Below are 24,666 nucleotides of genomic sequence, written 5' to 3'. Positions count from 1 at the left end.
TGAGAGACATCTAGTCTACTATGGACGGTAGGCTGGCCAAGGTAGAGGTGAGCATAGTTGACATGCAAGAGAAGCTTGAGGATATGGAGACTCACGTTGAAGCGCTAGACTCCATGAATGAGGAGCTCAGTGGTGGGTTGCAAGCTGCTCTCAACCAAGGCATGGACGTGATCACCTAAAGGAATGAGACCTTGGAGGCTGTGGTGGAGACCATGCACAATGGCATGGAGGCCATGAGGAAGTGGATAGAAGAGCTTACCAGTGAGCTTGTTACAAGCAAGACTACCATTGGGAATGGCATGTTTGCTAGAGCATCTAAGTCCAGGATGGATGTCCCCATGCCCAAAGAGTTTAAGGGGATTAAGGCAGCCAAGGAAGTAGACAACTACATATAAGGTATAAAGCAGTACTTCTAGGCCATGGGCATGTAGGATGAGGTGATAAAGGTCAGGACCGCTGCTATGTATCTTACTGAGGTAGCCTTATTGTGGTGAAAGCACCGGTGTGATGATGTTAGGTATGGGAGCGCCAAGATTGGAACCTGGGTAGAGTTCTAAAAAAAGTTCAGGGAGCAATTTTACCGGGAGTATGCCGATGATGAGGCACGAGCAAAGTTAGGCAGGCTGAGCCAACAAGGGGACATAAGGGAGTATGTTTAGAGATTCTCCAAATTGATGCTATAGATCTTGGATCTCGGTGAGAAAGATGCCTTATTTACTTTCATGGATGGGCTGAAGTCATGGGTGAAGCATGAGCTACAACAGCAGGGAGTTCATGACTTCGCTAAAGCCATGACTACTGTTGAGTCCTTGATAGAGTTTAAGCCTCTGAACAAGTTTAAGTCTTCCAAGCCCAAGGGTAAAGGCAAGGATGAGAGGGATCGAAAGAAGCAGTCCAAGAGGAAAGATCATGACTGGGAGTCCAAAGATGGGGACCAAGACTGTTCAACCAAGGATGGTGAAAAGAAGCCAACAGCAGGCAAGTGGAATGTAAAGAGGGAACGAGAGCTACTCGCATGCTACCTATGTGGAGGAAGCCATATAGTGTGCAATTACCCATAAAAGGGTAAGCTGGCTACTGTAGACAAGGAGTTTAATGAAGAGCCAAAGATAGGGGTAGCAAAGCTTGGGTCATTGGTGCTTAATACTATCCAGAGTAAGGGGAGTCGTAAGCCAAAGGACTTGACGTTTATGGATCTGATGGTTACGGGTTTGAGGTGAGCGAACTGGTGGACACAGTGCCACACATCTTTTTATTTCAGGTGATAGAGCTTAGAAGCTTGGACTAAAGGTGCAAAAAGGGACTGGTACCATTAAAACGGTGAACTCTAAGGAGGTTCTAGCCATTGGAGTAGTGTAGAGAATGGAGTTACAACTTGGAGATTGGAAAGGTAAGGAGACCATAGAGGTAATACCCCTTGATGACTATGAGTTTGTGATTGGGTTAGATTTTCTTATTTGGATTAACACCTTCATTGTGCCTTTTGCCAATTGTATTTGCATCCTGGATGCATGGTGCCAATGCCTAGTGCCATTGAGGAGAGGGTCCAAAGTTAGGTCACAGGTGTTGTCAGCCATTCAATTTGCCAAGGCAGTAAGTAGAGAAAAAGACACCTTCTTGGCAGCCTTGAAGTATGATGAGCCAAGGGAGAAGGAGACTGAGTCACCCTTGAAGGTGCTAAAGGTGCTGAAGACCTTTAGTGATGTGATGCTCGCAAAGCTGCTTAGCCAGTTACCACATTAAAAGGAAGGTGGACCATAAGATCGAGCTGGTGTCCAAGGCCAATCCACCAGCTAAAGCCACTTACCAAATGTCCCCACCAGAGTTGAAGGAGTTGAGGAAGCAATTCAAAAAGTTAGTTAATACTGGCTTGTGCATGATCCTACAACCAAGGCTTTTATAAAGTACGCCCAAAAGGTAAAACTAGGGGATTTTGGGTGCAAGATGGTTTGTTGTACACTAAGGGCAGTAGATTGTTTTCGTCATAGCATAGGAAGCTCCGCAAGGAAGTTTTACAAGAGTGCCATGATTCAAGGTGGGTTGGACACCTAAGAGTGAGCCGTACCTTGGCTGCTAGACGATCGGTACAATTGGCCATATAAAAAGGATGATGTGAAGGCCTATGTGAAGACTTTTCTTCTGTGCCAACATGACAAGGTGGAGCTCAAAGAATGAGGTGGTCTCTTGGAGCCATTGCCATTGCCATTGCCAGAGCAACCTTAGAAGAGTGTTTCTCTAGACTTTATAGTCATTCTACCCAAGGCAGAGGGGTTTGGAAGCATCATGGTAGTGGTGGATAGGTTTTCCAAGTATGAAATCTTCATTCCAGCAACTAAGGAGTGCCTAGCCGAGGAGGTAGCTCAATTGTTCTTGAAGAATGTGGTTAAGTATTGGGGAGTGCCAAGGACCATTGTTAGTGATTAGGACGGGAGTTTCACAGGTAGGTTCTGGACTGAATTGTTCAAGCTGTTGGGGTCAGACTTGAACTTTTCCACCAGCAAGCATCAGTAGACCGATGGGCAGACTGTGCGTGTGAATGGACTATTGGAGGTCTACCTCAACACTATGTGAGTGCCACACAAAGAGACTTGCCAAAGTTGCTAGATGTTGCACAGTTTTTGTACAACTTGCAAAGGAGTGAGGCAATGAACCAGAGCCCATTTGAGGTTATGACAGGTCAACAACCACTAACACTCAGTTCGATTGCTGCAGGTTATACAGGGTCGAATCCAACAACATACAAGTTTGCCAAGGCTTGGCAAGAGCAAACTAACTTGGCCAGAGTCTTTCTACACAAGGTGGCAAAGAGGTCAAAGAAGTGGGCAGACCAGAATAGGCGGGATGTGCAGTTCTAGGTTGGAAACTTATGTTAGTGAAGCTGCATCCCATTGTGCTCCACACAGGGCTGCACAAAGGCCTAGTCCAGAGGTATGAGGGACCTTTTTGAGTAGTCAAGAGGGTAGGCAAGGTTGCTTACAAGTTGGATATGCCACCTAAGCCAAGGGTACACCTGGTGTTCCATGTAAGCATGCTTAAACTGTTCCATAAAGATGAGAGAGATCCAAGATGGGCAGAGTTAAAGTGTACGCCATTGGAAGCAAAGGCCTCATATGAGAAAGAGGTCCACAGCATCATAGCCGACCAGGAGGTGAGATAAAAAAACTACCAACCAAGACTAAAGTACTTGGTGCGCTGGAAGGGACTTCTAGAAAGTAAGGCAAGCTAGAAAGTAGTAGAGGACTTATGGTAGCTTGGAGACCAGATCAGGTAGTACCATGCAGAGGATGCAATGAGGATGTTACGCATTCAGGTAGGGGAGAGTGTCACGCCTTGAGCGGGTACACCAGGCACATTAGGCCCACCAGCATGCGCACCTAAGGTTGAGGCCCGTGCACTTGGTGCACTGATGGAAGTTAGCACGTAAGACCTTGGAAGCAAGGCCAGAATGCCCGCATAGCCTACAAGCCAGCCCGTAAGGCCAAGGTCTGGCCTACATGATGCTCGCACCACATTCAGTAGGGCCCAAGATGAGAGATACACAAGGGGATCTTTTGAAAGATCCCAAGATTAGCAGGTGCCTTCTAACAGATCTGGTTGACCCTTAGAATCAGGAGATAGAATCCTGATTGATTGTAATCTTTGTAATTCTTTGATTTTAGCCTGGATCCTAGGGATTTAGCCATAAGTGTAGCTGGGAGTCTAACTATAAATAGAGGGCTACTCCACCCTTATTTGTACACCATCATACACTTCTATTTCTGTGAATATGAAGCATATTCCAACAAGCTATCTTGTTTTCCTATTTCTCTCAAACTTGCCCATTCAGCCCTTCCCATTGTTCTAGTGCCCACACGCTGGTGTTTAGGCTGACTTAGGCTACAAGGAGGTGATTCCAAGCCTAAGGCCGCATGGATTCTGAGTCTAAGGTCAGAGCCTGTGACACTGAGACTAAGGGCCAACATGTCCTGATGGTGGTCGAGGCAAAGACATGTAACACGATCAGTAAGCAAATTGGGACTGGCCCTGGGTTCTAGCGAGACAGGGTCTAACAGCACAAGGGACCAGGTCTTGAGGCCTACACAAGGTGCAAGTCCAGGGAACTAAATCGAGTCAATGGTGTAGGCAGCGATCAGGACTCTAGAGGCTCAGGCACGAGTTTAGGTTTGCAAAATTGAGCTAGGCCTAGGTGCAAGTGCTGGTGAGCAGTGTGTGAGCACACATTCAAACCTAGGTGTAGGCACTAAAGATCGAGGTGTAGGCATAGGTTAGACCCAGGGATGTTTGAGGTAACAACCTATACCAAGTGCCAGTGTCATGGCCTAGGTGGACGCACCAGGATCTGTGGCCCGTGTACCAATGACCAAGGCTCAAGCACTAGACACAAAGTTAGGGGTTCCAGCAATAGTCATGGTAGAAGAATCTAGACCACCCACCCCAAGTCAAGCCTGTCTGTAGCACCGAGACTAGGCCCACATCATGCTCGCTCCTCACCAAGCATTCCCAGGGAGTGAGGCAAGACCAAAACCATATAGAAAGCCTCTAGGATTTGCAACAAAAAAAAGGGGGCCTGGTCAATCCTTAACTTGTGCATTCTACCTCTTCGATTAGTTTAGTGCCCATACGCTTGTTTCATAGGCTGACTTAGGCATATGAAGTTCTAAGGCCATAGGATATTTGGTTTGAGAGCAAAGCCCATCACACTAGCATCAGAAAGAGGTGTCTGGGGCACCAAGTTGCTAGCATTCTCCAGAAAAGAGTCTGAGGTAACATCCCAGGGCAACAATAGGTCGATATCTACCATCAATGGTGTTGGATACGATTGGTCGTACCAGCTAAGGGCCAATCATTATTGATGGGCCAGTACCCTGATAATGTTCAAGGCAACATCTTAGGGCAACAATGGGCCAACATATACCATCGATGGTGGTGTACGCCATTGGCCACACAAGCCATAGGCCAAATACCATCAATGAGTCAGCATCCTAATGGTGTTCAAGGAAATATTGCATGGTAATAACAGGCCAACATCTGCCACCGATGATGGTGGATGAGCTCAAGGCAACATCAGGCACCGAGGGGCCAACACATGCCAGGGAGGTTTTTAAGGGAACATTCAGGGGCAACAACAAGCCAACATCTACCGTCGAGGGTGTTGGATGCGATTGGTCATACCAGTTAAAGGCCAGATGTTATCAATAGGCCAGCATCTTGATGGTGTTTAAGGTAACATCATGGGGCAACAAAGGACCAACATCTACCGTCAATGGTGGTAGATGTGATTGGTCACACCAGCCATTGACCAAAAAGGTGTTTGGGGGATCAAATGCCAAGCACCCGCTAAGAAGAAGCTCAAGGCAACATTGAGGCAGTAAGGGGCTAGCACCCACTAGGGAGGTGTTTGAGGCAACATCTTGGGGTAACAATGGGCTAGCATCTACTATCGATGGTGTTGGACATGATTGGTCGTACTAGCCAAGGGCCAGATACTATCAATGGGACATCATCCTGATGGTCTCTGAGGTAACATCCTTGGGCAATAGTGGGCTAGCATCTATCACCGATGGTAGTGGATGTGATTGGTTCACCAGCCAAGGACCAAAGCGGTGTTCAGGGGATTAAGTAGTAGTCACCCGCCAGAGACGTGTTCAAGGTAACATCTTGAGGCATCAACAAGCTAGCATCTACCGTTGATGGCCAACATCTACCGTTGATGGTGTTGGATGCGATTGGTTGTACCAACCAAGGGCTAGATGTTGTTGATGGGCCAGCATCCTAATGGTGTTTGAGGTAACATCTCGGGGCAACAATGGGCAAACATCTGCTACCGATGGTGGTGGATGCGATTGGCCACACTAGGTAAAGACCAAAGAGGTGTTTAGGGGATTAAGCACCAGGCACCCACCAAGGAGGAGCTCAAGGCAACATCAGGCATTGAATGGCTAGCACGTGCTAGAGAGGTATCCAAGGCAACATCCCAAGGTAATAAGGGGCCAGCATCTAGCACCAGTGGTGTTGGATGCGATTGGCCACACCAACCAAGGGCCAAATGCTATCGATGAGCCAAAATCTTGATGGTGTCTGAGGCAACTTCATGGGGCAACAATGAGCCTACATCTACCACTAATGGTGGTGGACACGATTAGTTGCACCAGCCAAGGACCAAGGAGGTGTTCGAGGGATCAAGCGCTAGGCACCCACTAAGGAGGAGCTCGAGGCAACATTGGGCATCAAAGGGTTAGGACCTGCTAGCGAGGTGTCTGACACAACATTACGGGGCAACAACTGGCCATAATTTGCTATTGATGGTGTTGGACATGATTGGTCACCCTAGCCAAGGGCTAGACACTGTCGATTGGCCAACATCTTGATAGTGTTCGAGGTAACATCTTAGGGCAACAATGGGCCAGCATCTGCCACCGATGACAGTGGACATGATTGACCACACCAGCTAAAGACCAAAGAGGTGTTCGAGGAATTAAATGCCAAGCACCCGTCAAGGAGAAGCTTGAGGCAACATCAAGCATCGAGCGTACAACACTTATTAGGGAGATGTTCGAGGCAACATCCCGATGCAACAATGGGCTAACTTTTGCCTCCAATGGTGTTGGACATGATTGGTCACACCAGCCAAAGGCTAGGTGCTGTCAACTAGCCAGCATCCCGATGGTGTTTGAGGTAACATTCTAGGGCTACAATGGGCTAGCATCCTTCATTGATGGTGGTAGACGTGATTGGCTGCACTAGCCAAGGACCAAAAAGGTGTTTGAGGGATCAAGTGCCAGGCACCCACCAACCGAAGCTAGTTACAACATCGAGCATCGAGGGGCTAGCACATGCCAAAGAGGTGTTTGAGGGAACATTCCAGGGCAACAACAGGCCAACATCTGCCACTGATGGTGTTAGATGTGATTGGCCACACCAGCTCAGGGCCAACCACTATCAATGGACCCTCATCTCGATCGTGTCCCAAGCAACATCCTGGGGTAACAAAAGGTGAGCATCTACTGCCGATGGTGGTGGACACAATTGGTCACACCAGCCAAAGCCCAAAGAGGTGTTCAAGGGATCAAGTTCTAGGCACCTACCAAAAAGGATCTCGAGGTAACATCGGGCAACAAAGGGCTAGCACCCGTTAGGGCGGTGTTCGAGGCAACATCCTAGGGCAACAATGGGCCAACATCTGCTACTGATGGTGTTAGACATAATTGGCCTCACCAACCAAAGGCTAGATGCTATCGATGCTGTTCATGGCAACAACCACACCAGGGGCCAGTGAGTGACGATGGAGTTCAAGGCAAGTGCCAAACACCTAGGCCCAGGTGCAAGAGCTTAATGTGTGATCCAATATATGCCAATGTTGCTCGAGGGAACTGCCTACATAGTAGGCACCATATGCCAATGGTGGTCGAGGCATATGTCGAGACCAAGGGCCACCATCTCTCGATGGTGGTCAAGGCACAAGCATTTGTCACGTAACCATGCAAGCTTGGACTGGCCCTAGGGTTCTAGTGGGATAGGGTCTGACATCCCAGGGGACCAAGCCTCGAGGCCTACTCGACGAACAGGTTGAGGGAGCTAGACCAAGACAATGGTACGAGTAGTGATTTGGACACTACAGGCTTAGGCATGATGTTCAAGTTTGATAGAATTAAGCTAGGCCCAGGTGTAGGGCACACAGTCAGACCCAAGTATGGGCATCGATGATCAGGTTTGGGATTGGGACCCCCATGCCCAGCCCACAGAGCCAATTCTTTTCCCAAGGTTATGGATCCATTTTGGTAACTTCCTTTGCCTATGTTATTCCATTGACTAAAGGCTATTCACCTTGGAGACTTGATGTGGTTATGAGTACAATCAATCACAGGTGGCATCATGGGCCATTTTCTATCGATGTTGATCGAGGCATGGCACAAGCCGATGGTTGTCGAGGCAAGTGCCTGTACCTAGGGTCGGCTTGTGCTAATGGTGGTCGAGGCATGTGCCTACACCGGTTCTAGGTTGTGCCAATGTAGATTGAGGCATGCATGTGCCAATGGTGGTTGAGGTATGTGCCTATACCGAGGGCTATCTTATGCCGATAGTGGTTGAGGGCAATTGCCTGTACCAAAAGCCATCTTATGCCGATGATGGTCAATACATGTGCCTACACCATATGAAACATGTGCCTACACCATATGAAACATGTGCCGTTAATGGCTTAGGACTTGGCCGAAGTTCAATTTTGGGCCACGGTGCACATGTTAGGCTCGAGCATGTGCTAGTGCTGCATATTTTTGCCCAAAGCACCATCGTCGAAGCATCACCAAAGCATTGCCAGAGAACTCACATGATGTTCGATAGGTGCTAGTACTTGGCTCTTATATTTGCCCCCTATCCCACACGCAACCTTGAGAACTCACACCTACTTAAAGAGCATTTGAGCTTTTACAGGTTTGCTGCCAGTAGCCATTCAAGTGTCTAAATGAGGGCACTTTTTTCAAATGGCCACAAAATTTTCTACACTTTAATTTTTTAGCTGAATTTTTTTGTGCATGCCAAAAAAAAAATACAAGGATTAGGTCTACCAAATTTGGGGCCAAAAATCCTTCTAAAAAGTTTTAAAAAATCTCAAACCATAAAAAAATTCAAAAATCATGAAAAATAAAAAACAAGTCATCTTGCCATGAAATTTCACATGAAGGCTTAGGGGACCATTGTTTGAATTTACAAGCCATAAAAATGGCATTGGCACCTTAGAAATATGAAAATGTGCCTAAACCCACCCACCATCCAATCGTGGCATGCATAGTGCTTGGCTCAGGCTTAGGACTCCCGCGCGTGGTACGTGGGCTTTAAGGAGTGCTCATGAATTAACAGGCCATAAAAATGTCTTTGGCATGATAAAAATATGAGGATGTGTTTGAACCCACCTACTGCCTGATTGTGGTGCCCATGGTGTGCGACCCAAGTCCAGGTACGGGCACTTGGTGCACGACCTAGCATGTGCCAATGGTGTTCGAAGGAACTACCTGCACAAAGGGCCAACGTGTGCTGGTGGTGGTCAAGGCATGTTCCTTGTCCAAAGGTAACGTGTCTCAAAGGTCGTCGAGGTGAGGGCATATGTCACGGTTAGCATGCAAGCTGGGACAGGCCCTGGGTTCTAATGGGACAAGGTCCAACAACCTAGGGGACGAAGCGTTGAGGCATACTCGAGGCACAAGTTGAGGGAACTAGATCGAGATAATGGTGCGGGCACTAATAAGGACACCAAAGGCTCAAGCACGGTGTTCATGTTTGGAAGAATTGAGCCAAGCCCAGGTGTAGGTGTTGGTAAATGATGTGCGAGCACATAGTTAGACCTAAGTGTGGGCACTGATGATCAAGGTGTGGGCATAGGTCGACCCAGAGGTGTCCGAGGCAACAACCCACACCAAGTGCCAGTGTCACACCCTAGGCATGTACACCAAGAGCTAAGGGGCATGTACCAGTGGCTATGGCTCGAGCACTAAACTCAGAGGTGGAGGTTCCAACAATAGTCATGGTAGAAGCATCCAGACTACCTGCCCTCAAGTCAGGCCTATCTGTAGCACTAAGACCAAACCTAAAACATACTTGTACCACACCCAAGCATTCCCAGGGAGTGGGGCCAAACCAAAACCAAAATAGAGAGCCTCCAAGATCTGCAGCAAATAAAAAAGGGCCCAGTCAATCTTTAGCTTCTGATTTTGCCTCTCTGGTTGGTTCAATGCTTGCACACCTATTTCATATGTTGACTTACACATATAGAGTTCATTCCAAGTCTAAGGCCACATGATGTTTGGATGAAAAGTAGAGCTCATAACACCAGCATCTACCAAAAAGGTGTTCATGACACTGAGGGGCCTGCATTGACTATGGAGGTGTTCGAGGCAACATTCCCTAGCAATAATGGGCCAGCACCTGTCACCAATGGTGTTGGACATGATTGGCTGCACCAACCAAAAACAAGACACTATCAACAGACCAGCATCCTGATGGTGTCTGAGACAACATTCTAGGGCAAAAATGAACCAGCATCTAACATCAATGGTGGTGGAAGCAATTGGTCACACTAGCCAAAGATCAAGGGGGTGTTCAAGGGATCAAGCACCAGGCATCTATTAAGGAGGAGCACAAGGCAACATCGAGGAATAAGGGGCTAACACCTATAAAAAAAGTGTCTGAGGCAACATCTTAGGCAACAACAGGCCAGCATCTACCATCGATGGTGTTGGATGTGATTGGTCATACCAGCTAAGGGCCAAATGTTATCAACAGGCCAGCATCCTAATGGTGTTTGAGGTAACATCCTGGGGTAACAATAGGCTAGCATCTACCATTGATGGTGGTGGACATGATTGGTTACACCAGTCATGGACCAAAAAGGTGCTCAGGGGGTCAAGCACTAGGCACCTACCAAAGAGGAGCTCAAGGCAACATCGAGCATTAAGGGGCCAACACCTGCCAAGGAGGTGTTTGAGGCAGCATCTAAGGGTAACGATAGGCCAACATTTGTGACTGATGGTGTTGGACGAGATTGGCTGCACCAACCAAGGGCCAGATGCTGTCGATAGGCTAGCATTCTAATGGTGTTTAAGGTAACATCCCAGGGCAAGAATCGGCCAGTATCTACCATCGCTGATGGTGGACATGAATGGTTACACTAGCCAAAGACCAAAGAGGTGTTTAGAAGAACAACCGTTAGGCACCCACCAAATAGGAGCTCCAGGCAGCATCAGGCACTGATGGGTCAGCACCCATCGAGAAGGTGTCCAAGGCAACATCTCGAGGTAACAATAGGCCAGCATGTACCATCAATGGTGGTGGACGTGATTGGCTGCACCAGCCAAGGACCAAAGAGGTATTTAGGGGATCAAGTGCCAAGCACCCACCAAGGAGGAGCTTAAGGCAACATCGGGCACCAATGTGCCAACACCCATCAGAAAGAAGTCTGAGGCAACATCCTGGGTTAACAATGGGCCAACATCTACTGCCAATGGTATTGGATGTGATGGGTAGCACCAACCAAGGGCCAGATACTGTCAATGGGCCAACATCTCATTGGTGTCTTAAGTAAAATCTTAGGGCAACAATGGACCAGCATCTATTGCTGATGGTGGTGGATGTGATTGGTTACACCAGCCAAAGACCAAAAAAGTGTTTAGGAGATCTATTGCCAGGCACCCACCAAGAGGCCAATACCCATCAGAGACATGTCCGAGGTAACTTTTCAGAGCAACAACAGGCCAGCATCTATCGCTGAAGGTGTTGGATGTGATTGCCTACACCAACCTAGGGCTAGACATTATCGATAGGCCAACATCTTGATGGTGTCTTAGGTAACATCCCGGGGCAACAACTGGCCAGCATCTATCATTGATAGTGGTGAATGCGATTTGCTACTCCAACCAAGAAACAAAGAAGTGTTTAGGGGATTAAGCACCAGGCCACTACCAAGAAGGAGCTCAAGGCAACATTGGGCACTAAGGGGCCAACACTTGCCAGAAAGGTGTTTGAGGCAACATCTCGAGGCAATAATGGGCCAGCATCTACCATGATGGTGTTGGATGTGATTAGCTGCACCAGCAAAAGTCCAAACACTGTTGATGAGCCAGCATCTCGATGGTGTGCGAGGTAATATCCCTAGGCAACAATAGGCTAGCATTTACCACCAATGGTGGTGGACACCATTGGCTGTACTAGCCAAGGACCAAAGAGGTGTTTGAGGGATCAAGCGTCAGGCACCCACCAAAGAAGAACTGGAGGCAACATCGGGCACTGAGGGCTAGCACCCATCTGAGAGGTGTTTAAAGGAACATTTCATCGTAAAAATAGGCTAGCATTTACCGTCGATGGTGTTGGACATGATTGGCCACACCAGCCAAGTGCCAGACATTATCGACAGCGTTTGAGGTAACAACCCGTATCGAAGGCCAGCATATGGTGATGGAGTTTGAGGCAAGTGCTAAACACACAGGCACAGGTGTGGGCTCTTGGTGTGCAACCCAACATGTGTCGATGATGTTTGAGAGAACCACCCACATAAAGGGCTAGTAGGTGTCAATGGTGATCAAGGCATGTGCCTAGACCAAGGGCTAACTTGTCTCAATGGTGGTCGAGAAAAGGGCATGTGTCACAGTCAACAAGCAAGCTAGGACTGGCCTTAGGGTTCTAGCAGGATAGGCTCTGACAGGCCAAAGGACTAGGCCTTCAAGCCTACTCGAGGTGTAGGTCAAGGGAACTAGACTGTTACAGTGGTGCAAACAATGATCAGGACTCCAGAGGGTTAGGCATGGTGTTTAGGTTTGACAAAATTCAGCCAGACCCAGGTGTAGGGCACACAGTCAAACCAAGGTGCAGGCATCGATGATCAGGTTTGAGACTGGGAACCCCATGCCCAGCTCTCAGAGCCAATCCTTTTCTCAAGGTGATAGATCCATTTTACTGACTTCCCTTGCCTATATTATTCCATCGACCAGAGGTTGTTCACCTTGGAGACCTAATGCGTTATGAGTATGACCGAGTGCAGACATTACCAAAGGCCATCTTCTATCAATGCTAATTGTGGCATGGCACATGCCAACGGTGGTCAAGGAAAGTGCTTGTACCAAGGGTAGGCTTGTGACGATGGTGGTCGAGGCAATTGTCGGTACCAAAGGCCAGCTTGTGATGATGATGGTCGATGCATATGCCTACACCATATGCTAGCATGTGTTATTGATGGTTGAGGCCTTGGTCGAAGTTTGATTTTGGGTCATGATGCATATGCTGGGCTTGACTATGTGCTGGTGTCACATTTTTTTGCTCAGGGCACATCACCTGAGCATCATCGGAGAACCTAACAGATGGCATGGGGTTTCTGACGATTAGGGATAGGGGCTGAGGGGGTGTGCACACTAGATATGCAATGAGTGATGGTACTTGGCCCTTATATTGGTCTCTTATTCCACATGTAACCTTGAGAACTCACACCTCCTTAAAGAGTATTTGAGCTTTTATAGGTTTACTGCCTATAGCCATTCAAGTGTTTGAAATGGGGACACTTTTTTCAAATGGCCACAAAATCTTTTACACTTTAATTTGTTTACTGAATTTTTTTATGCATGCCAACAAAAATACAAGGATTAGGTCTACCAAATTTGGGGCCAAAACTCCTTCTTAAAAAATTTAAAACAATCCCAAACCACTAAAAATTTTAAAAATCATGAAAAATAGAAAATGAGACATCTTGCCCTGAAACTTCACATGAAGGTTTAGGGGACCATTGTATGAATTTACAAGCCTAAAAATTGGCATTGGCATGGTAGAAATATGACGATGCACCTAAACCCACCCACTATCCGGTCATGGCACACATGGTGTCGACCTAGAATTAAGACACCCGCACGTGGTGTGCGAGCACTAGGGAGCGCTCATATGAATTCATAGGCCATAAAACTAGCTTTGGCACAGTAAAAATATGAGGATTTGTCCAAATTGGCTTACTGCCCGATCATGGTGTGCATGGTTCGCGACCTAGGCCCGAGTATAGGCATTCAGGGTGTAACCCAGCATGGTGTTCAAGGGAATTGCCCACACAAAGGGCCAGCTTGTGCCGATAGTGGTCAAGGCATGTGCCAAGATTGAGGGCCAACATGTCTGATGGTGGTCTAGGCAAGGGCACGTGTCACGGTTAGCAAGCAAGCTGGGACTAGCCCTAAGGTTCTAATGGGATAGGGTCTGACAACCTAGGGAACCTAGCCTTAAGGCCTCCTCAAGGTGTAGGTCGAGGGAACTAGACTGAGAAAATGGTGTACACAATGATCAGAACTCCAGAGACTTAGCCACAATGTTCAAGTTTGGCATAATTAAGACAGGCCCAGGTGCAGGTGTCAGTGAGCGATGAGCGAGCACACAGTCAAGCCCAAGTGCAAGCATTAATGATTGAGTTGTGGGCACAGGTCAGCCCAAGGGTGTCTAAGGCAACAACCCATACCAAGTGCCAGTGTCATGCCTTGGGCATGCTCACCAAGAGCTGAGCGACGCTAATCGACGGCCAAGGCTCGAGCACAGACATAGAAGCAAGGGTTCTAGCAATAGTCATGGTCAAAGTGTCTAGACTGCCCCCTTACGTCAGGCCTATTCACAGCATCAAGACCAAGCCCACAACATGCCCATATCGCACTAAGCCATTCCTAGGGAGTGGAGCCATACCGGTACCATATAGAAAGCTTTCAAGATCTATAGCACATAAAGTGGGACCTGATCAATCTTTAACTTCTGCATTTTACCTCTTTGGTTGGTTTGGTGCCCATATGCTTGTTTCATAGGCTGACTTAGGCATACGAAGTTCATTCTTAGTCTAAGGTCGCATGATGTTTGGTTTAAAAGCATCTACCAAAAGCGTGTCTAGGGCACTGAGGGCTAGCACTAGCTAGAGAGGTGTCCGAGGTAACAACCCAGGCTAACAACGGGCTAGGATTTGCCATCAATTGTGTAGGGCATAATTGGCTACACCAGCCAAAAGCCAGATGCTATCGATGGGCCAGCATCTCGATGGTGTTTGAGGTAACATCCCAGGGCAACAATAGGATAGCATCTACTATCGATGGTGATGGACGCGATTGGTCGTATCGACCAAAAACCAAGAGGTGTTTGGGGGATCAAGCACCAGGCACCTACCAAAGAGGAGCTCGACATAACATCAAGCACCAAACGGCTAGCACTTGCCAAAGAGGTGTCCAAGGCAACATCTTAAGGTAATAATGGGCTAGCATCTACCATCGATGGTGTTGGACGTGATTGGCCAAACCAGCCAAGGACCAAGCGTTTTCGATGGGACAGCATCCTGATGGTGTCTGAGGTAATATCCTAGTGCAACAGTGGGCTAGCATCTGCTGCTAATGGTGGTGAATGCGATTGGTCATACCAGCCAAGGACCAAAGAGGTGTTCGGGAGATGAAGCACCAAGCACTTTCCAAAAAATAGCTCGAGGCAACATCGGGCACTGAAGGGCTAGCCCCTGCCCAGAAGGTGTCTGAGGTAGCATCTTGAGGCAACAATGGGCCAGCATAGGCCACTGATGGTGTTGCATGCATTTGGTTACACCAACTAAAGGCCAGACATTGTCGATGGGCCAGCATCCTGATGGTTTTTGAGGTAACATCTTGTGGCAACAACAGGCCAACGTCTATCACCAATGGTGGTGGATGCGATTAGCTGTACCAACCAAGAACCAAAGAGGAGTTTGAGGGATCACGCACCAGGCTCCCAACAAGGAGGAGCTCAAGGCAACATTGGGCATCGAGAGGCCAACAGCAGTCAGGAAGGTGTCTGAGGCAACATCTTCGGGCAATAATGGGCCAACATCTGCCACCAATGGTGTTGGACGTGATTGGCCACACAAGCCAAGGGCCAGACGCTGTCGATAAGCCAACATCTTGTTAGTATCTGAGGTAACATTCTTGTGCAACAATGGGCTAGCATCTATCACTGATGATGGCAGACGTGATTGGCCACACCACCTAAAGACCAAAGAGGTGCTCAGGGGATCAAGCTTTAGGCACCCGTCAAGGAAAAGCTTGAGGCATCATTAGGCACCGAGGGGCCAACAGCCACCATAAAGGTGTCAGAGGCAACATCTCAGGTAACAATGGGCTAGCATCTACCCTAATGGTGTTGGATGTGATTGGCCACACCAGCCAAGGGGTACACGCTATTGATGGGCCAGCATCCCGATAGTGTACAAGGTTACATCTCAAGGCAACAATAGGTCAACATCTACTACTGATGGTGGTGGACATGATTGGTCACATAGTCAATTGCCAGATATTATCGATGGGCTAGCATCTCGATTATGTATGAGGGAACATCAATGGGTTATAGCGGGCCAACATCTGTCATTAATGGTGGTGATACGATTGGTTACACTAACAAAAGGCCAAAAAGGTGTTTGAGGGACCAAGTGCCAACCACCCACCAAAGAGGAGCTCGAGGCAACATATGGCACCAAGGGGCTAGCAAATGCCAAGAAGGTGTCTGAGGCAACATCCCGAGGCTATAATGAGATAGCATATGTCACCAATGGTGTTTGACGTGATTGGCTGTACCAAGCAAGGGCCAAACGCTATCAATGGGCTAGCATCCTAATGGTGTCTGAGGTAACATCCCAGGGCAATAATGGGCCAACATCCATTATCGATGGTGGTGGACATGATTGGCCACACCAGTTAATAACCAAAGAGGTGTTCAAGGGATCAAGCGCTAGGCACTAGCCAAAGAAGAGCTTGAGGCAACATCAGGCATTGAGGGGCCAACACCCGCATGAGAGATGTCTGAGGAAACATTCGAGGGCTCTAACAAGCAAGCAATTGCCATCGATGGTGTTAAATGTGATTGGCCACACCAACCAAGGGCCAGACACAATCGATGGGCAGGTATCCCGATGGTGTCCGAGGTAACATCTTGGGGTAACAACTAGCCAGCATTTGTCGTAGATGGTGGTGGATGTGATTGGCCACACCATCCAAAGATCAAAGAGGTGTTTGGGGGACTAAGCACCAGGCACTTACTAAGGAGAAACTCAAGGCAACATCGGGCACTTGGGGCTAGCACTCATCAAAGAGGTCTTCGAGGCAACATCTCGGGGTAACAACAGGCTAGCATCTATTATCGATGGTCTTAGATGTGACTGGTCACACCAGCCAAAGGCCATATGCTATCGACATGCCACATCTCGATGGTGTTTGAGGCAACATCTCGAGGTAACTACGGGCTAGAATCTACCGCTAATGGTGGTGGACGCGATAAGTCGCACCAGCCAAGGACCAAAGAGGTGTTTGTAGGATCAAGTGCCAGGCACCCATTAAAGAGGAGCTTGAGGCAACATCTAGCACTGAAGGGCTAGCACCTGGCAGAGACGTGTCTGAGGCAACATTTTGGGGTAACAACAGGCTAGCTTCTACCACTAATTATGTTGGATACGATCGACTGCACCAGCCAAGTGCCAGACGTAGTTGACGGGCCAGCATCCCGATGGTGTCTGAGGCAACATCCTGGGGCAACAACGGGCTAGCATCTGTCACTGATGGTGGTGGTCATGATTCACCACAATAGTTGAGGACCAAAGAGGTGTTCAGAGGATCAAATGCCAGGCACTCAGCAAAGAGGAGCTCGAGGCAACATTGGCCATCGGAGGGCTAGCACCTACTAATAAGGTAACCGAGGCAATATCATAGGATAACAACAGGCCAGCATTTGTCGCCTATGGTGATGGACATGATTGGCCACACTAGCCAAGGACCAAAAAGGTGTTCAGGGGATCAAGCACCAGGCATTTGCCAAGAAAGAGCTTGAGGCAACATTGGGGATCATGGGGCCATTGCCCTGAGCAACATCCCCTAGCAACAATGAGCCAGCATCTACCACTGATGCTTTTAGATGCGATTGGCTATACAACCATGGGCTACCATCTCGATGGTGTCGGAGGTAACATCCTGGGCCAACAATAGGCTAAGATCTACTACCAATTCTAGTAAACGTGATTGGCCACACCATCTAAGGACCGAAGAGGTGTTCTAGGGATCAAGCGCTAAGCACCTGCCAAGGAAAAGCTTAAGGCAACATCTGGCATTAAGGGGCCAGCACCTATTAGGGGGTGTTCGAGGCAACATCCTAGGGCAACAACAGGCCAGCATATGCTACCAATGGTGTTGAATGCGATTGGTCACACCAGCTAAGGGCCAAATGTTCTTGATGGGCTAGCATCCTGATGCTGTCCTAGCAACATCCCGGGGCAACAATGGGCCAACATCTACCACCGATGGTGGTGGACACGATTAGTCACACCAGCCAAGGACCAAAGAGTTATTTGGGGGATCAAGCACTAGACACTCACCAAAGAGGAGCTTGAGGCAACATTGGGCTCTAAGGGGCCAGCACCCATTAGAAAGGTGTCTGAGGCAATATCCTAGGGCAACAATCGACCAGCATTTGCCACTGATGGTGTTGGACGTGATTACCCATACAGCCAAGGGCCAAACACTATCGACTGGCCAATATCTCAATGGTGTCTAAGGCAACATCTCAGGGTGACAACGGGCCAGCATTTGCCACCGATGGTGGTGGACTTGATTGGTCACTCCATCCAAGGGCTAGACGCTGTCGACGGGCCAGCATCCTGATGGTGTCCAAGGTAACAACCGGCCAGCATCTACCACCAATGGTTGTGGATATGATTGGCTGCATCAGTCAAGGAGCAAAAAGGTGTTTGGGGGATCAAGCACCATGCACCCACTAAGGAGGAGCTCGAGGTAACATTAGGCATCGAAGGGCTAGCACCTACCATGGAAGTGTCCGAGGCAACATCGTAGGGCTACAACAAGCTAACATCTGCCACCAATAGTGTTGGACATGATTGGTTTCACCGTGCAAGGGCCAAATACTATCAACGAGTCAACATTCTGATGGTGTTCGAGGTAACATCCCAAGCCAACAATAGGCCACCATTTATTACCAATGGTGGTGGACGCAATTAGCCACACCAACCAAGGATGAAAAAGGTGTCTAAGGTAAAATTAGGGGAACAATGGGCTACCATCTACCGTCAAAGATGTTAGACATGATTGGTCGCACCAACCAAGGGCTAGACGCTATTGATGGGCCAGCATCTCGATGGTGTCTGAGGTAACATCCTGAGGCAATAACGGGCCAGCATCTATCACTGATGGTGAAAGACACGATTGATCGCACTTACCAAAGATCAAAGACATGTTCAGGGGACCAAGTGCTAGGCATCCACCAAAGAGGAGCTCGAGGCAACATCGGGCACCTAGGGGCTAACACCCACCAGGGTGGTGTTCGAGGTAACATCCCAGGGCAACAACGGGCTAGCATCTACCATCAATGCAATTGGACAGGATTGGTCACCCCAGCCAAGGGCCAGACACTGCTAGTGGGCCAACATCTCGATGGTGTCTGAAGTGGCATCTCGGGGCAAGAATAGGCCAGTATCTGTCATCGATGGTGGTCGACGTGATTTATCACACCAGCCAATGGCCAAAGAGGTGTTCGAGAGATCAAGTGCTAGGCACCCGCTAAAGAGGAGCTTAAGTTAACATCAGGCACCGAAAAGCTATTACCTGCTAGAGAGGTGTTCGAGACAACATCCCCAGGCAACAACGGGCTAGCATCTACTGTCGATGGTGTTAAAAGTGATTGGCCGCACTAGCTAAGGGCCAGATACAGTCGACTTGCCAGCATCCATATGGTATCTGAGGTAACATCTTGATGTAAAAATTGGCTAGCATTTGCCATCAATATTGGTGATCGCGATTGGTCGTAATAGCCAAGGACCAAAGAGGTGTTCGGGGGATCAAGCACCTAGCACCCGCCAAGGAAGAGCTCAAGGCAACATTGGCCACTAAGAGACCAACACCTACCAAAGAGGTTTTTGAAGCAACATCTTAGGGAAACAATGGGCCAACATCTGACATTGATGGAGATCGATGCAATTGGCCACACCAGCCAATGACCAAAGAGGTGTTTAAGGGGTCAAGTGCCAAGCACCCATTAAAAAAGGGCTCAAGGCAACATCGGGGCATCGAAGGGCCAGCACCTGCTAGAGAGGAGTCAAAAACAACATCCCAAGGCAACAATAGGCCAGCATCTGCCATCGATTATGATGGATGTGATTGGTTGCACCAGCCAAGGGCCAGATGCTGTCAACGGGCTAGCATTTTAATGGTGTGTGAGGCAACATCTTGGGGCAACAATGGGCCAGCATATACTATCGATTGTGATGGATGCAATTGGTCATACTAGCTAACCAAAGTGGTGTTTGGAGGATCAAGTGCCAAGCACTCGCTAAGAAGGAGCTCGAGGCAACATCGAGCACCGAGGGGCTAGCACCTACTAAAGAGGTGTCTGAGGAAACATCTTTAGGCAACAACGAGCTAGCATCAGCTGCTAATGGTCTTGGACGTGATTGGCTGCACTAGCCAAGGGCCAAAGGCTATCGATAGGCTAGCATCCTGATAGTGTCTGAGGCAACATCTGCACTAAGGGACCAGTACCCATTAGGGAGGTGTTTTAGGTCACATCCCAATGCAACAACGGGCCAACATCTACCATCAATGGTGTTGGACACAATTGGCTATACCAACCTAGGGCCAAATGCTATCGATGATATTCGAGGCAATAACTTGCACCGAAGGCCAATGTGTGGCCATAGAGTTCGAGGTAAGTGCCAAACACCCAAGCTCATGTGCGGGCACTTGGTGTGTGATGCAGCATGCATTGATCGTGTTCGAGGGAACTACCCATATAAAGGGCCAACATGTGTCGATGGGGGTAGAGGCATGTGCCAAGACTAAGGCCCAACCTATCCGGATGGTGGTTAAGGCATGGGCATTTGTCACGGTTAGTAAGCAAGCTAAGACTAGCCTCGATGTTCTAGCAGGACAAGGTCCAACAACCCAGGGGACCAGGCCTTGAGGCCTACTTATGGTACAGGTCAAGGGAACTAAAGCTGGATAATGGTGTAGGCAGTGATCAAGACTCTAGAGGCTTACGTACGATGTTTAGCTTCTACAAAATTGAGTTCGGCCCAGGTGCAAGGCACACAGTTAGGCCCAAGTGTGAGCATTAATGATCAGGTTCAGGATTGGGATCCTTATGCCCAACCCTTAGAATGGATCTTTTTCTTAAGGTTACAGATCTATTTTACCAACTTCCCTTGCCAACATTGTTCCACTAACCAGAGGCTGTTCACCTTGTAGACTTCATGCAGTTATTAGTATAATCGAGCACAGATGACATGAAGGGCCATCTTCTATCGATGCTGATTGAGGCATGGCATGAACCATTAATGGTCGAGGTAAGTGCCCATACCAAAGGCTGACTTGTACCCACATTGATTCCAGATTATGCTAATATAGATCGAGGCATGCATGTGTTGGGTGGTCAAGGCAAGTGCTCATACCAAGGGCCAGCTTGTGCTAATGGTGGTTGAGGTAATTGCCTATACCAAAGGCCAGCTTGTGTCCATGATGGTCAATGCATGTGCCCGCACCATACACCAACATGTGCTATCAATGGTTGAGGCCTCGGCTGAAGTTCAATTTTAGGCCATGATGCACATGATGGGTTCGAGCATGTGCTGGTGCTTTATTTTTCTGCTCGAGGAACCATCACCTGAGCATCACCAAAAAACCTGATCGATGGCATGAGGGTTCTGATGATTAGGGGTAAGGGGCCGGGGGTGTGTGCACATGATGTGTTATGGGTGTTGGTACATGGCCCTTATATTGGCCCCCTATCCCACATGCAACCTCGAGAACTCACTCACCTTTAAAGATCATTTAAGCTTTTATAGGTTTGTTGCTAATAGCCATTTAAGTGTCTAAAATGGGGACACTTTTTTCAAATGGCCATGAAAATCTTCTACACTTTGATTTTTTAGCTAATTTTTTTATACATGCCAACAAAAATACAAGGATCAGGTTTACCAAATTTGGGGCCAAAAATCCTTCTAAAAAAATTTTAAATAATCTCGAACCACAAAAACTTTCAAAAATCATGAAAAATAAAAAACAAGTTGTCTTGCCATGAATCTTCACATGAGGGCATTAGGGACCATTGTATGAATTTACAAGCCATAAAAATGGCATTGGCATGGTAGAAATATTAAGATGCACCTAAACCCACCCACCATCTAGTCGTGGCGTGCATGGTTTGCAGGCGCTAGGGAACGCTTACATGAATTTAGAGGCCATAAAAATGGCTTTGGCATGATAAAAATATAAGGATGTGTTTGAACCCACCTATCACCCGGTCATAATGTGCATGGTGCACTGCCTGAGCCTGAGTACGGGCGCTTGATGCGAGACCCAGAATGTGTCAATGGTGTTCGAGGGAACTACCCACATAAAAGGCTAGCATGTTTTGATGGAGGTTGAGGCATGTGTTGAGACGAAGGGCCAACATGTCTCGATGGTGGTCGAAGTAAGGGCATATGTCATAGTTCAGCAAATAAGTTGGGACTGGCCCTAGGGTTCTTACGAGACAGGGTCTGACAGCCTAGGGGACCAAGCCTTGAGGCCTACTCAAGGCGTAGATTGAGGGAACTAGCCCAGGACAGTGGTGCAGGCAGTGATTAAGATTTCAGAGGCTCAGGCATGATGTTCAGTTTAACAAAATTCAGCCAGGCCTAAGCCCAGGTCTACACTAGCCAAAGGCCAGACGCTATTGATGGGCCAACATCTCGGGGTAACAACAAGCCAGCATCTATCACTGATGGTGGTGGATTTGATTGGGTACACTCGTCAAGGACCAAAAAAGTGTTCAGGGGATCAAGTGCCAGGTACCCACCAAGGAAGAGCTCAAGGCAACATCAAGAATCGAGGGCCAACATCTGCCAGAGAGGTGTTCGAGGTAACATCCGATGGCAACAATGGGTCAGCATCTATCATCGATGGTGTTGGATGTGATTGGCTGCACTAGCCAAGGAAGATGCTGTTGACAGGCCAACATCCTAATGGTATTTGACGTAACATCTTAGGGCAACAACAGGTCAACATCTATCGTTGATAGTGGTGGACGTGATTGGCCATACCAGCCAAGGACAAAAGAGGTGTTTAGGGGATCAACTACCAAGAACCTACCAATGAGGAGCTCAAGGAAACATTGAGCACCGAGAGGTAGCACCTACAAGGGAGGTATCCAAGGCAACATCCTAGGGCAACAACGGGACAACATCTATCGCTAATGGTATTAGATGTGATTGGCTGCACCAGCCAAGTGCTAGACACTATCGACGGGCAAGCATCCTTATAGTGTCTGAGGCAACATCCTAGGGCAACAACAGGCCAGCATCTGCCATCGATAGTGGTGGATACAATTTGCCTCACCAGCCAAAGACCAAAGAAGTGTTGGAGGATCAAGCACCAAGCACCTGCCAAGGAGGAGCTCGAGGCAACATTAGGCATCGAGGGGCTACCACGCACTAGGGAGGTGTCTGTGTTAACATCTCAGGGTAGCAATGTGCTAGCATTTATCATTGATGGCATTTGATGCAATTGCTTACACCAGCCAAGGGCCAGATGTTGTCAATGAGCTAACATCTTGATGGCATTCGAGGTAACATCTTAGGGCAACAATGGGCCAGTTTCTGTCATCAATGGTGAAAGACGTGATTGGCCATACCAGCCAAGGACCAAAGAGGTATTCAGGGGATCAAGCACTAAGCACTCAGTAAGGAAAAGCTCAAGGCAACATTGAGCATGAGGGGTTAGTGCCTGCCAGTGAAGTGTTCGTGGCAACATCCTAAGGCAATAATGGGCTAGCATCTATGACTGATGGTGTTTGACGTGATTGGTGGCACCAGCCAAAGGCCAGAGACTATCTATAGGCCAACATCTCGATGGTGTCTGAGGCAACATCTCTGGGCAACAATAGGCTAGTATTTACTATCAATGGTGGTGGATGTGATTGGCCGCACCAACCAAGGACTAAAAAGGAGTTTGAAGGATTAAACTCCAAGCACCCACCAATGAGGAGCTCGACACAACATCTGGCATCGAGGGGCTAGCCCCCTCAAGGAGGTGTCTAAGGCAACATCTCAGGGTAACAATGGGCCAGCATCTACAGCCGATGGTGTCAAATGTGATTTGTCGCACTAACAAGGGCAGACGCTGTCGACGACATTCGAGGCAACAACCTGTTTCAAAGGCCAGCATGTGGCGATGGAGTTCGAGTTAAGTACCAAACACTTAGCCCAGGCATGGGTGCTTGGTGTGTGACCCAACATGTATAAATGGTGTTTGAGGGAACTGCTCGCGTAAAAGTCAAGCATGTACTGATGGTGGTTAAGGCTTATGCCGAGACCAAGGGCCAACATATTCGAATGGTGGTGGTCGAGGCAAGGCATGTGTCAAGGTCAGCAAGCAAGCTAGGATTGGCCTTAAGGTTCTAGCGAGACAATGTCTGATAGCCCAGGTGCCCAAGCTTTGAGGCCTAATCGAGGTGCAGGTTGAGGGAACTAGACTGAGATAGTGGTATGGGCAGTGATCAGGACTCCAAAGGCTTAAGCATGGTGTTTAGGTTTGACAAATTTGAGCTAGGCCTAGGTACAGGGCACACAGTCAAACCTAGGTGCAGGCATCGATGATCAAGTTTGGAAATGGGACCCTAATGCACAACCCTCAGAGCCAATCCTTTTTTAGAGGTTACAAATCCATTTTGCCAACTTCCCTTGCCTACATTGTTCCATCAACTAGAGGCTATTCACCTTGGAGACCTAATGTGGTTATGAGTACAACTAGGTGTGAATGGCACCAAGGGCCATCTTTGTCAATGTTGATCGAGTCATGGCACCTGTCGATGGTGGTTGAGGTAAGTGCCAGTACCAATGATCAGCTTATGTCGATGGTGGTTGAGGCATGTGCCAGCACTGATTCTAGATTGTGTTGATGTAGATCGAGGCATGCATGTGCCAATAGTGGTTGAGGCAATTGCTTGTACCAAAAGCCAACTTGTGCCAATGATGGTCAATGTATATGCCTACACCATACGCCAGCATGTGCCGTTGATGGTCGAGGCCTCGGTCAAAGTACAATTTTAGGCCACAATGCACATGCTGGGCTCAAGCTTATGCTTGTGCCACATTTCTTTGCTTGGAGCACTGTCACTGGA

This window comes from Durio zibethinus, chromosome 23, assembly GCF_047325235.1.
Source record: "Durio zibethinus cultivar Kanyao isolate XHJ-2024 chromosome 23, ASM4732523v1, whole genome shotgun sequence".
NCBI classification, from domain to species: Eukaryota; Viridiplantae; Streptophyta; class Magnoliopsida; order Malvales; family Malvaceae; genus Durio; species Durio zibethinus.
The sequence above is the reverse complement of the archived record's forward strand: the minus strand, read 5'-3'. Positions refer to the sequence as shown.